The 18,508-nt window shown below is 34.1% G+C and overlaps 1 pseudogene; it reads left to right on the top strand.

Moving 5' to 3' along the window:
- The first annotated feature begins 17,178 nt into the window (after positions 1-17,178).
- Positions 17,179-18,508, top strand: part of LOC114099475 (protein FRG2-like) — a 120,596-nt pseudogene continuing 119,266 nt past the window's right edge.

The following is an 18,508-nucleotide window of genomic DNA, read 5'->3' as shown; positions in this document are numbered from 1 at the left end:
TTTAAAAAACATTCCAAATAGTTTTCTTGATTTTTCTAATATTAACTTTGGTTTGTCTCTATGCTAAAACCATGCTAATTTCTCTCTATAAAAATATAAAATAATATCTGTAAAGCTATAGTTCCTTCTCAATAAGGTAATGCTTAGATATTCTTGCTCTCTTGTAATTTTTCAAACTTCAGTTTAAAACATGGTAATTTACCTAAGATTCCATTAAATGTGGTGAAACCAGACAGTCTTGTAATATTAAGTTTTTGCTTCAAGAATGAAATATAATTTTCTATTGGTTCAGCTATAGATTTGCATTTTTAAACAGAATTTTGTTTTAAGATTTTATTGAAAGTCTTTTCCTGGGTTTCTTTTGCTTTATAAACTATTTTAAAAGTAGTTTTCTCTTCCATTACATCTTTTAAGAGATTTTGTTGTTTTCTTCTGAAGGCTATTGATTTTTTGTGTTGATTTTATAATTTTCTACTTTCCTCAATTATCTTGTTGTTTATAGTACATTTCCCATTGACTCTTGGGCTTTCCAGATCTATAATAATATCATCTGAAAATTATATAAAAGAAGAGTTTTATATCTTTCTTTCCAATTCTTAAACTTCTTATTGCATTTTCTTTTCTAATTGGATTGGATAATGTCTTCAATAAAATCTAAGCAATAGTGGAAATAGTGAGTATTTTTGCTTTATCTGCAACATTATCATAAAAGGCTCTATAATTTCCCATTAAGAAAAATGTCATTTAGGTACTGAAGTATTTATCAATTCTTATATTATGGAGAAAATTCTCCTATAGAACCACCTGGATCTTAGCTTTTGTTTGGTTTAGTGCTCCATTTACAAAGTTATTTCTTGCATGTTGACTGAACTTTTTAGACTTTTGTCTTTATTGTGGGCAATTTTGTTAAATCATACTTTTATACTGATTTAGTTCTAGAAATTATGCTTTTAATCTATATTGTCAACATAATTTCTTTTCTAAAAATTTAGCTGATTAGCTGATTCAATAGTTATTTTATCCTTATCATTTTTCTTCCATTTATCTGAGACTTCTTTTGTTAAAGTGTAGTCTACTCCTCCTCAACCCCAAATTGGAATAGTTAAAACATTGTGTATTTTAATTGTTATTTTTCAATGTTTTTATTAGTGTTTATTATAATTACACACATAGTAATGTTTATTAGTGTTTTAGTTATACATAATATTGGGTTTCATTTTTGACATTATTATGCTACATGGAATATAATTTGCTCCATTTCCATCACTAGTACTTCCACTTTCCATCCCCTCCTTTTTCCATCTTGCCACAGTCTGGCTGCAGCAAAATAACTGGGGGGGGGGGGGGGAGGTGACGAGCAACTTGTGTAGATTGATACAGCAGGAGTGGGAGCCGTTTATTGTAGGACAACAGAGGTATTTATACATTACACACAGCTTATCTTAATTAACATAAACTAGATACAGCAGTCAACCAATAAGGAATCTCCACACTTAATGGCTCCATGGTGTTACTTCACAAACCACTCCCTCTGGCAAAATGCCAGGCACCATCCAGACTTGTTTACAGACTCTAACATTTTTCAGGAGCCATCCTGACTTGTTTACAGACTCTAACACCATCTATCTGTTCCCTTTCCTTTACTCTCTTGGTCTTCCTTCAATTTATTTATTCTTTAATTGTGCTTTATAGATATACATAAATTTGGAATTCACTGTGACATATTCATATATGTACATAGCATTTCATTGTTATTGTCAAAGATATTATGTATGTACTTATTAGTTTTACGAAATTTTCTTTTTTTGGATGTAATATATTAAGAAATAAAATCAGTGAACATGAAAATAAACAAAACAGAGAAATTATATCATCAGTCAGAGAAGACACAAACACAAACATTTGATCAGGGACTCACATTAAAGAGGTATTTTGTCAGTATTTAGAAGAAAGTTTTGCAAGGGAATAAGATGAAGCATTGTGATATGTTGCTTATAATTAAAATTAATCATCTCACTTTATTTAAGTATAAATATCAAGGGATAAAACCAATGGGTTGGGGATGTGGCTCAAGCGGTAGCATGCTCACCTGGCATGCGTGGGGCGCTGGGTTCGATCCTCAACACCACATAAAAATAAAATAAAGATATTGTGTCCACCTAAAAATAAAAAAAATATATTTTTTAAAAAAGGATAAAACCAAAAATGAAAATCTTAAGAAAGTCTGATGTATCTGGTTAGTTGCATTTCAATTATATATATAGAGAGATAAATATATGTCTATTTATCTCTCTCTCTATATATATATTCTTTTAAGAGCAAAATGGAAGAAAACCCAATAAGACTGTTGTTTTCTGAGCATAATTTGTAAGTGAAAATAAAGTAACTATTTTACATTCTTATAATATCTAAATACTTAGCACAGTATTAAGGCAATCCTTAACACTACTTTCAAGTTGTGGTAAAAATCCCAGCTCTTGGCTATAGGTATTGACAATGAATAGAAGGGAAGTTGTCATGAACAATTTCATTCAAGAACTCATACTAGGAAGAATCAGCCAGGTTGTTTAGTCCAGAGGACAGGACTGTTCTTTCTCCTCCTCCTCCTCTATCCCTGAAGGCTGAGGCAGGAGTATTGCAAGTTCCAGGCCAACCTCAGCAACTCAGCCATAGCCAGACCCTAAGCAATTTTAGTGAGACCCTGTGTCCCCCACAAAAAGCAGGGGGGCTGGGAATGAAGCTCAGTAGTAAAACACCTGTGGGTTCAATCTCTCAGTATGAAAAAAATTCACACCTTCATTGGACTTAAACTCTATTAGGAAGTGATAATAAATAAAATAAAGGAGGAAATCTTGGGAGTTAGGGAACCCATAGGCTAACTTAAAAGTCGATTGATGATAGTAAAAAAAATGACATCGTATTTTGAGAGCTGGCAAATGCTATAGAGATAAATACAATAGAATGGGACATAAGAAGTACACATATGGTAGTGGAATTAAATTAAAATTAGATGGATATTGACGATTCTTTTAACAAGAACATTTTATGCACGGCCATGTATTTAACCTAGGGGAAGACCCAACTAGGTTGTGGGAATATCAAACTCAAAGATCTGAGGCAGACTGGCACCTCCTGTGGCCCCTGAATAGCAAGGCAATTGTGTGGCTGAGACAGAGTGAAGGGAAAGTGACAGAAAACCTGGGGGTGTGTGGTGCTCACGTGTGCAAGACCACATACACAGAAGAAGATTTGTTTTTTCCTTTTTTGTGCTCAAACTGCTGAGGCATTGCACATTTTGGGGCAGACAAGTTAGGACAAGAGAGATCATACATCAACCTTCACCTTTAAAAATGAAGCCAAGAGCATAAACTTTAGTCATGAAAGAGGAATTTTTCAGGGGAGCGAGTATTGCCTAATAATTTTCTAACATGACCTCAAATTTTCGAGTATCTTTGAGAAAAAGAAATAATATACTCTCAGATTGATGTTTCTAAAAATTCTTGAAAAGATTGAAACGGATGAAAATATGTCAATCAACCAGATCATGTTGCATATTATTTTTAAAAATCATCAAGGATGTGACAGCTAACATTTCTATTGTTTCTCCCTCACAGAATCAGTTGAAACGCTCCTCAAGTCCACATTATTAATGTTCTAAAACATACCACAATTTTAGTGAGAGTGTAAACTAAGAACCCTTTGACACAGGAATAGTTGGAATCAGGGTGTGTGTGTGTGTGTGTGTCTTCTTATTAACCAAAAGCTTCCCTGTTGGAAGTTCATACCTGCTTCCTTCAGATATTATCCTGTACCAATGAACTAATGTCCAGGAACAATTCATATAACTAATGCAGTTGTGATATGCTTTGGTTCTTTCTCTTCCAGAATCCTTGTAATTCACATAGTAGATAGTGCTACATTGTCCTTGTTTATTAAGTTTTCATTCTTCCTTTGTATTATCTTGAAATTTTGTTCAGTGTTTGTGTTCTCTTGGACTACAATAACAAAACATCATAGGCTGGGTGGTTTAAACAACACGAAAAACACAAAAACATTTTCCGCAATTCTGCAGGCTGGAATTTTAAGATCAGAGTGCTAGCATGGTTGGCTTCTAATAGGGTTTGGTTTCTGGCGAGAGTTCTCTCCAGACTTGCTGACAGCTGCCGTCTCAATATGTTCACATGTGGCACAGATTCTTCCTTTCCTTAGAAGACCACTAATGTTATCAAATTAGGGTCTCATATCTATAAATTTATTTAATCTTAATTACAACCTAAATGTCCTATCTTCAAATATAGTCACATTGAAGGTTAGATATTCAAAATATTGAATTTCAGGAGGACATAGTTCAGTTCAATGTTAAAGTCATTTAAAAAAAATGATCATTGTTGGTATTTCAGACCACGGATTGTATTTCAACATTTGTTTGTTCTGTTCTTCTCAATGCCTTTTGTTTTTTTAAGTATGTACATAGATGTGTGCATGTGTGTGTGTGTGTGTGTGTGTTATGTATGCATATGTATACATACGGACACGTATATATGTATGGATACAGCATATATACATAATATGCATTCACAAATGTATATACACTATATAATAATATGTACATGTATATATGTATATATCTATAGGCATACATTTCAAATCATTCCTAAGATCTTCTTTTATTTAAGAATTTAAATTGCAGATGTTTTCTTTGTCTTTTTTCATAGTATTATTTTATTTTTATTGACACATTATAATTTTAGTACTTAAAATTATATGCTTATGATGTACAGTGTGGATAATCCAATATATATTATAATATGTAATTATCAAAGCAGGGTAATTAGCATTTCCACCTCCTTGTCATTCTAGTTCTTTATACTATAGCTAATAGGTACTTGAAAACTTCAGCTATCCTAGTGAGTTGTAGAACACTAGAATTTTTTTCCTCCTATATAACTGTAATTTGCTACCTGTATTCAATGTTGCTTTAGCTCTCTTTCCTCCTGACTTGCTAGCTTCTGGTTATCATGCTTCTAGTTTCTCTCTCTCTCTCTCTCTCTCTCTCTCTCTCTCTCTAATTTTTTTTCCTTCCACATATTGTGTGAGATCCTGAGACATTTATCTTTTGTGTCTGACTTATCTCACTTAATACAACATACTTTATTACTGTTTATTTTTCTGCAGATGATGGAATTTCATTTTTTAATGGCTGAATAATATGCCATGGTATACATGTACCATGTTTTTAAATTTTTATATCTGTTAACAAACATCTAAGTTGATTCATTTATTAGCTATGTAAAAACATAGGAGTTCAGGTATTTCCTTGATGCAGATTTCACTTCCTTAAAATCCTTTCCTACTAAATTGTCTTCAGAAAAAAAAAATTCCTATGGCAATTTGTCATGTTGGTCACTGTTCTTCAATCCATTGACTCCCTTAAACAAAATTTTAAACCCCTTGTCTACTCATAGTATTCAAATTGTAATAACCCAACCTTCCCTTTGAGTGTGTGTCCTCAGTGCAGGGACTGGATGGTCCTTCCACAGTTCAGGCAGCTAGAGAAGGATTTATTTGTCTGTGGACTGAAAGGGAATGGACTTTGGAGCAGAGCCTCTTCCTGGGACATACAAGAGGTTTTCAGTTTGTCATAAGAGAAGGAAAAGTAGGTCTCTTCCTGTTACACTACAGAGAAATAATTTCACACTTTAACAGAGACCTTAGAAGGCAACCACAACAGAAATACTAGCAATATATTCTCAGATGTGAATCTAAGGTGCAGGCAGAAATGATTCATCCCCTAGTGTCAGGGAGATATCCTGGGCCAGCAGGTATCCAACAGGTACATTCCACGGGCTCCTACATGCAAAGATACCTGAGAATAAGAAATTGACCAGTGTGCATCCCTTCAGACAGAAAATAGCCTCTTTCCTCCTCTCCCATTCTTTTCTATCAGGGTTTCAATATGATGTTAAAATAATATATTCTATTATATCCAACAGGATATAGTACAGTAAAAACAAAGTCCTACTATGATTGTTTAGCCCTGTAAGAGCCCGGGCTGTCAGTATCTTTTGGATTTTATTTGATTTTTTTCCATTGTCTTTCAGGGGTCAAAGATCTCAATTTTTAAAATTTATATTCACACACCCTGTGTTCTTGTTTTATTTTCTTGTAAAAAATAGGTTTAATAATCTAATAAATGTTCATTTAGCAATAATTCTCTGTCTTGGTGTTTATGCAATTCTCTACTAGGTATAATTGAATAAATAATGGAATTGAAAGAGACTTCGTGACCTTCACAAGTTTATTATATAGTGAGAAGTTCAGGCATGATTGAATAAACAGAGATAATTAAAGTAAGCCTAGGATAAACTCCTTGCTGACTTTGATATAAAGTCCTGTAGAAATACAAAATACTGGTAGTCAGAATGAATTTAGAGTTCCCTAGAAGATTTATTGGAGATGCCTTAAAGCAGTATTAAAGGATATCATGAATGTGAGAGGTGAAATTGTTACCTAGTCTATGTAAAAAACAAAACAAACATATATGATATATAATATACAATATATAAAATATTAAATATTTGTTATATATGTCATAAAGTATATATATATATATATATATATATATATATATATATATATGTAAATGTAGATAGATAGACAGTTCAATAGATAGGTAGATAAAGGTGCAAGGGATGATTAGAAGACTCAGAAGAAAGCCAAGTCTGAGAAAATCTAGTTGGCATTCCTTTTAATATATTAGATTTACTTTAAGATGCACACACATACACACAAACAGAAAGACACACACACACAGACTCATTTAGTAAACAATTTGTATTTGACTCAACACAGTTCAAGCTTACTTTATAAGAGCTAAACATTTTTGTTTCATTGGTAATTATCAGGTTTTTCACAATGTGATTAGTTGTGCTATGGAACAATAGATTATGTCAGTGTATCATATTTTCTGATTTAACCAGAATGTCAGTATAGAAGCAATAGAAGATCTTGAATAAGAACTCCACACCAGTTTCACTATTGTAGCTTTGGATAAAATCAGTGGGGTAAATTAGGTACGATTTTCTTAGCAATATAAGATCAGATCTTCATGGGAAATATTCTAAAACACAAAAGTGATGCAAAATACATCATTGGAAAGAGGACTAGCCAAGAGTTTAAGGGGATGTGTGAAGGAAATTAGCTTAGCCTAATACTATCTAAGCTGTCAACAGCTTTGTCTAGTAAACCACAATCAGGAAAAAAAAACAAACAAAAAAAAAAAAACTGAAAAGATAGATTACTTTCTCATGATCCTTCTTGTATTGCCTTAGAAACTCTTGTGAACTCTTAACATTTCTAGTTTAAATAAAATGGTGAAATCATATTAAAATGGTAAATCAGAGAAATGCAATTTATGAAACAGGTTCTGAGGGAGGTCCTCTTTGGAGTATAGATTACTTCCCTGAAGGACTTACCTAGCTTTAGAAAAGATGGGGGCTGCATGTCATGCATGCACATAAATTATGAAAGGGACTCTGAATAAAGAACATCTAATTTTTCAATCATGTTATTTAAAAGTCAGATTATAGAGTTTCATCCTAAAATTAACAATTTCCTTATTATTTAAATTGACAAAATTGCTTGCATTTTTGTGCTTAACATGATGCTTTGAAGTACATATGCACTGTGAAAGGACTAATTCACAAATTCATTACCTCATGTATCTATTTTGATGGTGAGGAAATTTTACATCATTCTCTTAGCATTTTTCAAAAGAATACAATTTATAGTTTTGTTTTGTTTTGCCAGGGGTGCTTTATCACTGAGCTACATGAGCAGCTCTTTTTATTTTTGTTTTGAGATAGGGTCTCACTAAATTGCTGAGGCTACTGATCCTCCTGCCTCAGTCTCCAAATTGCTGGGATTACAGGTGTGTGCCACTGTGCCCGGCAAGTTTACAACAGTACTATTCGTAAAAGCCAAGATATCAAATCAACAAATAAATGAATAAAGAAATTTGTAATACACACACACACACACAATGGTAGGTATATCATTCATCCATAAAATGACAAATTAGGAAATTATTTTGAAATGTTTGCTTTACAGTGACACCAGCAAACAGCAGGATAATAGTTCAAAACCTCATATGTTTAAAGCAAAATAAAATACATAATTAAAATGTCTCTTAGAAGATCAAAGTACTGGTACATGATATTTTTAGTGGCTTACTTCTTATCATATTTTCATATTCCATGCCTATTGTTTTAGAAACATCTACTCTTGGAGAATATCTAGTGAATTAATGCATATTTTTCAAAGTATTTACAAATAAAATTTAATGTAAATTCTTTTCTAAGCATAAGCAAAGTTTAATTTTTTTAAATTACTGAAATTTTTAAAACATTCTGCAGTGATTTTGGAAAATATTTTTGAAACTCCCTTTTCAAAAATGTAGGCTAATCAAGTTCATTGGAGGAAAAAAAACATATTTTATACATTTAATATAATTTATTAGCACATGAAAAAATGCATTTGATGCCAGTTATACCCTGTTTCCTTGAAAGCTCTATGTCCTATGGTGAAGATAATAGAAATTTAATACCTTAGGTATTAGTGTTCACTTCAATGATGTTTTTAATGAGGAAAAACTCACTTTTATTGCATTCATATTGTATTAGATATTCTAAAAATAAGTAGTACTTATTTTTAAAAACGTTTTAATGTAAAAGTTGTGAAAAAAATTGCATGCCTTCCCCAAATGATCTTTGATTGATGAATTAAGTAATTAAGGAGGGAATTAGCTGCGGCAAAGTTATAGTCTTATTGATATTGCTGATCTCCATTTAGCACTTCCAGCCACATTTATGTTAATGTATGTTAATGTATATTAATGAAGGTATTGTCAGAGGTGAAATGATTAAATTATGAGATCTATAACCTAACTAGTCCACCCTAGTTTGAATGAGGGGACTGCATGGTAACTGTAAGCATGTGAAATGTGGCCAGAGGAGGTGGGTCACTGAGGTTATGTCCTGGAAGAATTTACTTTCTCAGTGGCTCCTTCCCTGTTCTCTTTCTGCTTCCTGACTGCTTTCCTCAGCCACATCCTCTGCCAGGATGGTCTGCCTCACCTCAGGCACAAATGAGCCTAAATAAACATTACCTTCTCTAAGGTGTTCTTGTCAGGTATTTTGGTCATAGTGACACAGAGCTAACTAATAGTACAGATACGATTTATGAAGAGAGTTTGCTGAATAAATGAATAAATAACTTAAATGGCATGAGGAGTGACCATGTATGTTGCATGTGTGTTGCAATTTAAAAATTAAGGAATAAGATGTGATGGATAATGAGCTTATATTTTAGAAGGGCATTTTTTCTTTCTGTCTGTCTTTTTTAATGTGTGGTACTGGGGATTTAACTCAGGGGTGCTCTACCACTTGGCTGTATTTCCCAGCCTTTTCATTGTTTATTTTGAGATGAGATGTCACTAAGTTGCCCAGTCATAGGGATTATAGGCATGCCCTACTGTGCCTGGTTTAGAAAGCTTTTAAAGTAGTTTTTATAACTAGGTTTCAAGAAAAATGAAATATTATAGTATTTTAAAGATAACCCTTTGTTTTGGAAACCCATTTATTTAGTTGCCATATTAATTATTTTATCTCTTTTTTAATCTTACTATTTCTTCTTTCTATTAAACATTGCCCTTTTTACTGAAGATGGGATGTGCAGTTCTAATCTACAGTCTTGTCCAAAGTGGCATGCTTTTAGTAAGTTTCCTTTCATGAATGTGCGCAGTAGGAGATACCTTTTAATAATAGTCATTTTGGTCATTTTTAGAATGGGTCTCTTTGTTGAGAATGAATTTGTACCTATTTTGATGTTGGTCAATTATAAACCTTATAAGAGGTAGGATATATTTATGAACAAACCCAAAGCATTAAACAAAATCATTTACAAATGTGTTTTAGTGCATACCACAAGGTATATGTAATTTCACACACATACACAAAGTGGACTGAATAATCCATGTGGCCAAAGAATACTATTTATAACTAAAGACCAAACAGTGTAATAGCATTGGACTTTCTTATTTGTAGGCCACTCATGAACCTACCAATTCACCTCATAGAGGTCAATATTTTTTAGCTGCTCTTTGTTATTAATTTTGCTGTCATGATTTGTTAAATCCATAAGATTTAGAGGGCATAATGAAAGAAATATTCTGCACTACATTAAAGCAGGTTGGAAAAATGGAACTACCATACAAAAGGAAAATGGAAAATCATATTTTTTTTTTTTAAAAAAAGGAGATGGAACATAGTCTAGGGAAGAAAATAATTGTGTAATTGCGAATGACATCTTGATTCTAAGCTATACATTCAGGGAATTATTGGGCCATTATATAGATTTTCTACAGTGAATTTCCACCAAAATCTAGTAATCACGAATCAATTATGTTTAGATTTAGTTAATGTACTTGTTAATCACATGTTAATGACATTTATTTATTTTTTATCTAGTTATACATGTTACAATACCTTGAGAATACTAACTATGTACTCAAGCACTATATTAAGTTCTGTGATACAGAAACTGTTTTTGCTATCATGGAATTAAGACTAGAAGTATACACAGAAATAGAAAGGAACCCACAATGCAAAATATTTGGAAAAATTTTAAAAGGACTCCTGGGTGATGAAACTATATGTTGAAAAAGAATTAACCACAAACATAGGTGGGGAGATGGAAAGTTCTGTGCAGACAGAACAGTATGTGCTAAGACCTCATGGGGAGCCAAGGGAGCATGTATTTTGAAAGAACAAAATGGCATTCACAAATTTCAATGTCACCAAGAAATCTTGACAGCCACCAATTGACAAAGAACAAATTTGATGGATTAATATGCTCTTGCACCTGAAAAATGAAAAACAACGTTCTATTGGCAGATACAGAGTGCAGTCTTTAATATAGTGAAAAAAAAGTGAACAAGTCATAGCATGAAGAAATGCACTTCCCTGACCAAAGTCTGATATCTGTAGTCAAGACATAGTTATTCTTCCATTATCAGAATTGTCTATATCAGAATGGTTGTCCTAAATACATTCTCCCAGAAAGGAAATGTTATCAAGGATTTGAGTAAAGTGGGCAGACTTGTGTCTTCCTTAGTGATTTTTCAGGGAATTTGATTTGCAATGCACCAGAGTGCAAACATAGCATTACAATTTAAAATCATAATCAATAGTAGCTTCTTTCTAAATCGCTACCATCAAATCTTTCTAAAGCTTCTTTTTGAATAATTGGTTTTCAGTAGGACACTACAGACTATCTTGTCTAACTTCTTCATACTATATATGACAATGCAGAAGAAAACAAAAAAGCATTTGGAAAATGTCAATGTCTACCTTTGAGTTTAATCTCTGTGTTTGTACTTGATTTTTCCAAGCAGGTAGCAGAGATATTGGAGATGAATTATTGCTACTGAATGTGTGTGAAGGGCAAAAGGGCAGAGCAGGTATTTGGGAAGGAGAGAGATATTGCTTATAGGTCACATGGATGAGTAAGCATAAATATCTTGCTTATATATTATACTTCTGCATACTGTTGATGCTTCTCAATGGTCTTTGTTTTGCTGAGAAAGTATGTTTATGTCAGAACAATCCCTCATCACTGTAGGAAACTACAGAAAAAAAAAGTACATCCTCAACTGATAGTAACTTATACTTAAAATCCTGTCCTTGTGGAATTCATAGCCTTTAATTGGTTTTGTTGCTGGTAGTGGCTGTGGTTGGCCAAGAATTAAAGAGACAATTAAAACGATCTAAGATAAATAGAATTATGAACCAGGCTCCTTGGGAGCACAGATCACTAACTCAGACACAGTTTGGAGAAAGCGCAGGAGAAGGCTTCTTTTGGGCAATTGAAGCTAGAAGATAAGTTGTCCATAGAGCACTCAGTATTTCTTTTTTTCACAGCAATTATCAAACTAAATTATAACTATCTGTGTACTAATCTGTTTTGCTGTCAAGACAAGGAGCTGGCTTATTTACATTTATTTTCTTAGCCCTTATTATAGTGCCTAGCTCTTAGGAAGCCCTAAGTATCTGTTTTTTTTAACTAAAAGAAGACAGGAAAGAGATATAAAGAGAAAGTATGGAAACAAAAGAAGAAAAAAAGAAACCTGATAATAATCATATGGGATTAGGAATAGTTTAATTTCAAGTAGCAACACCTTCATCTCCCAACCCTCAAGTGCTTTGTCAGTAAGGAGTATTACAAAGATTTCCCTGTTCCCCTGTGTATTGAAACATATTTGCAACAAATGCTACTTAAGGCAAATACTCCTTGACATTTTGGAGAAAGTTGCTTACCAACTTAGGGTCTAGGACCTCAGCTACCCACATAGTCCAGATATCTCTGAAGGGATTAACATAACCCCATCAAAGTAGACAAAAATGCAATTGATGTTTGCCTGGGGCTCTCCATTTATAAAACTCATCCATATGTATTCACATAATCTTATTCCAGGAGGTGATCATGTTCATTGGGAGGAGGTTGGAGAAGAGCCCTGTAATGGCCATTTGTGTTTTGCTTCTCAACAACCATTCTCTCTCTGCTAGAAACAGTTTGCCATATCTCCTGTAAGAATCCACCCTGTCATTCTCATATCTGGGTAGAATATTCTCCATCTACTGCATTGCCTTCAGCCCCTTGGAACATCCATTTCCGGATTAATAATGATTGGTTCAGAATAGGCAAGTAGTACATTAAATCAAAGGAGATCAAAGAAGCACAGCTGAGCTTTTAAAAAGGAAAGCCTTTCGGTCTCTGAAATGCTTAGTTTGAGTTTAGGAAGCCGAAGCCACTACAGTCACTTGGCTACATGAACAGAGAGACAGAGCTTGATGATAAGACCAACTCACAGGAAGGGGCCTGAGGCCAGGATCTCCGTGACCTGGTTTGAACCTTAGCTCCAACAAAAGCCAGCCATACTTAGGTTTTCGATTTTGTAAGGCAATACATTTCTTTTTAATTCAATCCAGTTGGCATTAGTATTTCTGCAAAAGACAATACAAAAGACCCTTAATGATGCAGAAAGTGAACTGAGAAAATAATAATAATAATAATAATAATAATAATAATAATATTGCTATTATTATTAGGAAGGCCAATATTTTATTTAGTGAAATGGAAGTGTGGTCTACCTCAAGAGATGAAGCAGCCTGGGGTTTCCCACATTCTGGGTTTTTATATTTTGACTCAGAACCTCCCTCCTATGGGACAATGTACTTAGGACATTACTGTAGTTTTCAGGCCATGGCTCAATGTGTCTGAGCTGATTTTCACCCCATTGGAAAATTTACATTATTGTCTAAGCAAAACCAAAAGGCTTTTAAAGTCATAATGCAAATTACCATGAATCAGGGTCCCCCCAAATGACCTTACCTCACTTCTCTGTATGTGTTTTGAACCTGGAAAGTCCCTTTAGGTGGTGACATCATGTCCTTCTAGTTGAAGAAGGTAGTCTTTGTCCTTCAAGAAGGTGGGCCTATTGGCGGGGATTTTTGGTAACTAAGAGTGAGAGCCCTATTTTCTCTCTTGATCCCTCTTATGGCTATAGCTGCTTTCTCTAGAATTCCACCCTCAAGACTCTTTGTAATTTTTGTCCTACTTGACACAAAGCAGGTGACACTGGCAACAGAGCCTCAGACATGAGAGATTGATAGTCTCCAACAAACCTCAGGGACATCTGCAGGTTGGTGTTCTGTAGGCAAAGAGTAAACAGGGAGGAGGTTCAGCAAATAGGGACCAACCAGGAGAAGAAGTAGACTTGAGAGTAATGGTCCCACAAAGGGGAAGCCAAGAGGTGAAGGTGATCAACCGAATGGCAACATCAATATTTGAGTGTTGGTCTTGCCACGCCTGCACTTGGGGACAAGTCACCTCTACAGGTGATAAAAATAACTCCAAAACCCCCCCACAAAAACCAGGAATATTTCCTGCTAACTTATTTATTCAGAGTCTCAACAGAGATCATACATTTGAAAGTAGTTTTTAAAGTAGTAAATTGATAAACAACCATAAATGGGTATTATTAATACCTCACAGGCATTAGGGAAGATGAGTATTATTTTTCCCCTTTTTATCAAGAATCAAACTGATGTCCAAAAGCTAGATTGAAGAAAACTATATGAGGATATTTAAACATTCTATCCAAATCTGTCATCCACCCTTATGCTGCTTATTTTAAATTTACATATTTCAAGATAATGGATCTCACTCTTAGTTATTGATGTGGGGTAATTTTCAAAATTATATTCTAATAGTGATGGTAATTTCTTATTAATTTCTACACACTTCCCCTGGTACTGTTATTGCAGCCAAAGTTTTGCTTATAGGTTTTATTGCACAGATGTGACCTTGTGTTTCGATATTGTCATATCTTCAGTTACAGGCAGACATGATTTGAAGCAGACAATTTTCTTTTTTACAACAAATAATTCACATGTAGGCTGTTAGAAATACTCTGGGGGTTTGCACATCAAGAAGGCATTATCCCAGGATTAAACACTGGTGGCTGCTTGCAAAATGCTTGCAAATACTTAATATTTACTAGGTGACTGAATAGTTGCAATTATAGTATGCTGCAGAGAATTAGGGAACCTTTAAGAGTGGGACATATTAGGAGAGAATGTCTTCTTGTACCGTGTGCTAGACTTTGTTCATAGATAAATTTCTTTCAAATGACATCCTGTTAGAAACTTGGTTGTACCGCAAGCTGAAATGTTTTCCCTAGACTCCCTACCTCTATGCCTCATGACCTTGACTGTTCCACTCACCTACCTCTCATTCCTGAAACTGAGAAGATATTTATAATGGAAGAGCTTAGAGGTCCCTAAGAATAAGGCTTTGCAGAGGCAGACCTCAGCCTGTGGAATTCAGAGACAGGTGGTCAGTCCTTAGGGCATCAGGTAAAATCCATATAAAATCACAACAAAATTGGCTCCCTACTCCTGGGATTAGTCCCATGTCCCTAAATACTAATTAGGCTTAGGGGAGGACAAGGGATGGAGCAGGACTGATATCACAGAATCTCATTTCTAAAATAAAGTTAGAGAAGTCAGAGTACATGCAGTATGGCCACAGAAACCCCAAACTGAAATCTCATTATCAGTATTTCCTGTATTCCTCAAGGCTAAGAGTGACATGTTATTTATTCTTGTCTTTCAGAGCCAAGGACACTAGTTTCTGGGTTAGTGAGTCTTCTGTAAATTGGCTATGTAAATGCATTGGTTTGGAGGTAGGGTTAGATCTATGGGAGAATCCCAAGGCTCTCGGATCAAATGCTTGGGTAGCCAATTTGAGGAGAAAAAAAAATGTCACATGAATCTAACCAGCCATCTCATGTTTTGCTGATAAATAACTCATTATCTTAGGCCTAGTATAGCTTTGGGACACAAAGAAGACCAAGACTAGGTAATAGATGGCCAATAGATTCCTTTGGGAGGTACCAGGGAGAGTAGGGAAATGAGGAAGCTGCCAAAAATTTATGTCCCAGGAAGCCTTTATTGAGTGTTCCCTTTACAGGTAATATTCTCCTCTACATTTTATTTGTTTCATCTTATACTATCTTATATATTATGCCTTGTGTTTTGAATGCTCATGATTTGTTGTTCCTGGTAGTTATAATCTTGAAAATAAGATTCATCTGTTCTGTTTGTATTAGCTGACCCGTGTGTCTTCCAAGTTTTCAGTGAAGTATTTGTTGAATGGAATTGAGCCTGAGGTAGTTAACTTGCTTACATTTTATGGCATTAGTGTATATAACAGAACCACCTAGAGAGAGTTTCAAAAATACGCAGGCCTAGTCTACTCAGCAGATTAAAATGCATTCAGTCAATTTTAGAGTTGTACCCATGATTTTAATACCCCACTCTTCCAGATATTTTCCCTTCCATCCCTGGTCAAGAATCACTACTTTAATGAGTAGAAAAGAATGTTGATTCCCAATACTTGCACCCCTAGGATAAATTTCAATTTGGCCAAATTTTCCTTAGCATCCTGCCTTCTCAGTCAGGGTTCCTTTTCTCCTCATATGTACCCCATCTTCAATGGACTTTCCCCGTAGGACCTATCTCACTTAATTAGCTGTCTGCCAGATCCAAAAGCAATCCCTGATCAGGTGTTAGCTAGTGCTTCCTATGGTGTTACATCCTGTAAAGCAATTTCAATTTAATAGGGAAATGCAAGGACCAAAATCTTCAGGGCTTAAGATATCTAATAGGGGTTTTAAGCACCAGTGAATGAACTATTTTCAGAGAAGGGAGGTCTTTAAAATAGACCTTAAAAAATCACAATAGAACTTGCTCCCTGCTCATGTGACTGGTCCCATTTTCCAAATATCAGACCCCAGTTATACCTGACATGAAAAAAAAAAATCAGGAAATTGCTTCCTATTGAATTTTGAAGTTCTGATGTAAGAAAATATTTATTTGTAGATTGTCCTTATGTATATTTTATTTTAAATTCTATGAGACTTGTTTGTTTTCTTTTCTTCTGAAACTGATAAATCAATGCAGATACGGATACGTACATTTAAAAACAAGCAATTCTTCCAGAATATCCAAGAAATGCAGCCTAGAACAAGTTCAATGGGGACAGGTTGATTGATTCGTACCATCTCCATTTAGGAACCAAGTAAAGCTTTCTTCTTGGGTGGACATTGTCTACTTTCCACATCAAGAAGTTGAGACCTAAGGGGTAAAATTTCCAGAATTTCCAGTAGAGAAAAGCAGGATTTAATGTTCATTACACACACATATACATGCACATACTTTCAGTGGAAGAATGCTTCTTGCATGATTATATGTATATGAAAATAACTATATTTTCCCTACAGTTGTTGACTCATTTGTGAAATGTCCTCAATAAGTGCAAATTGTTAGTATCAGTAGAGTAGAACATGCACATGTGACTCATTATAATTTTCTTAACTGACTGTTTAATTGGTATTCATTTTTTATTGAAACATATTTATTAAACAGATACTCTCATACCTCTACTAGACACTAGAGATTCAATATGTGCACAATTTCTTCTTATGAAGAGCATTAGTTTAATGGGGGAATATATAGAAATAAAAAAGCAATTATAAACAGAGTGACAAAGGCCACCATGGGGAACCAGATTTTGACAGAAGAGGAGCACCTATCCCTGGCAGGAGGGTTTGCAGGCTTCTGCAAGCATGCAGGGCTCACGGGTAGTTTGGATGAATATCGCAGTCAGAGGTCCAGTGGCTGCAATTTCTTATATATATGAGAAAACACACAATGAGAATTATTTGTGAACAGAATTTTAGCAAATTAAGAATTGATTTTATATTACATTTCCTAGAGATTTAAATTCTAAACTCAGCAGATAGAGGAAAGTCCTAATTAGTGGTACCATCTTTTAATGACTGATTGCAAATTGGGGTTTACAACCTGATTCAAAATCGATTTTTGTCTATAAAAGTTATGTGTGAATAAATATTTCAAACCATGATAAATACGGAGCTATTAGGATTTTGAATGTTTTCACTGTGAAGAAACCATAAATGTTTGAGGTGATAGATACATTCACACGGTTTTAAACATTATACAATGTATTTATGTATCAAAACAGTACATGGTGCCCCATAAATATGTATATTTCTTGTTTTATGTATAGTTCACATAAAACTTAAATAAAAGTGTTGAGCTATTAACACAAAAAAAAAATCACTAAATTTGGAGGCAAGTTCAGTTGCATATATGCTATGATGTTAGCATGAAGAAGAAATGTCATAAACAGGGTCCTGGCTATCATCTTATAAAGAAAAATGTAGACAGGAAAATATTATTCCCACTAGAAAACATGATTAAAAGATGGGATTTGAGCCCAGCATCGTGGTGTACTCGTACCAGCTACTCAGGAGACTGAGGAAGGAGGATTGCAAGTTTGAGGCCAGCTTGGGCAACTTAAGGAGACCCTGTCTCAAAACAAAATAAAAATGGCTAGTGGTTTAGTTCAGTAATAGAGCACTCACATAGAATGTGCAAGACCCTGAATTCAATCCCTAGTACAACAAAGACCAAGAAAAAAAAAGGATATGAAAATATCAGTACTAAAAACTGATTCTAAAAATGGAAAATACTGATGAGAAAATATCTTTCCTTGAAAGCATTGATAAACATTTTTGAATATTTATAGCATTAGAAATATCTTTACGTGTGACTTAAAGACTTCTTTTTAAAAATTTTTAAGAACATTTATTGTATACATTTGAGGTTGACAATATGATTTTATGGAATACATATAGATGGTAAAATAATTGCTGCAGTGAAACCCATTAACATATATATTATCACCATAGTTTCTATTTTATGACAAGAACATCTAAACTCTACTTATATAACAAAAATCTCTTATAAATAAAATTTTTATTAATGATATTCCTCATGTTGTACAATAGATCTCTAAACTT

Source organism: Marmota flaviventris, chromosome 14 (genome assembly GCF_047511675.1).
Source record: "Marmota flaviventris isolate mMarFla1 chromosome 14, mMarFla1.hap1, whole genome shotgun sequence".
NCBI lineage: Eukaryota > Metazoa > Chordata > Mammalia > Rodentia > Sciuridae > Marmota > Marmota flaviventris.
Note: the sequence above shows the minus strand (reverse complement) of the source record. Positions and strands in the feature narration are given on the sequence as shown.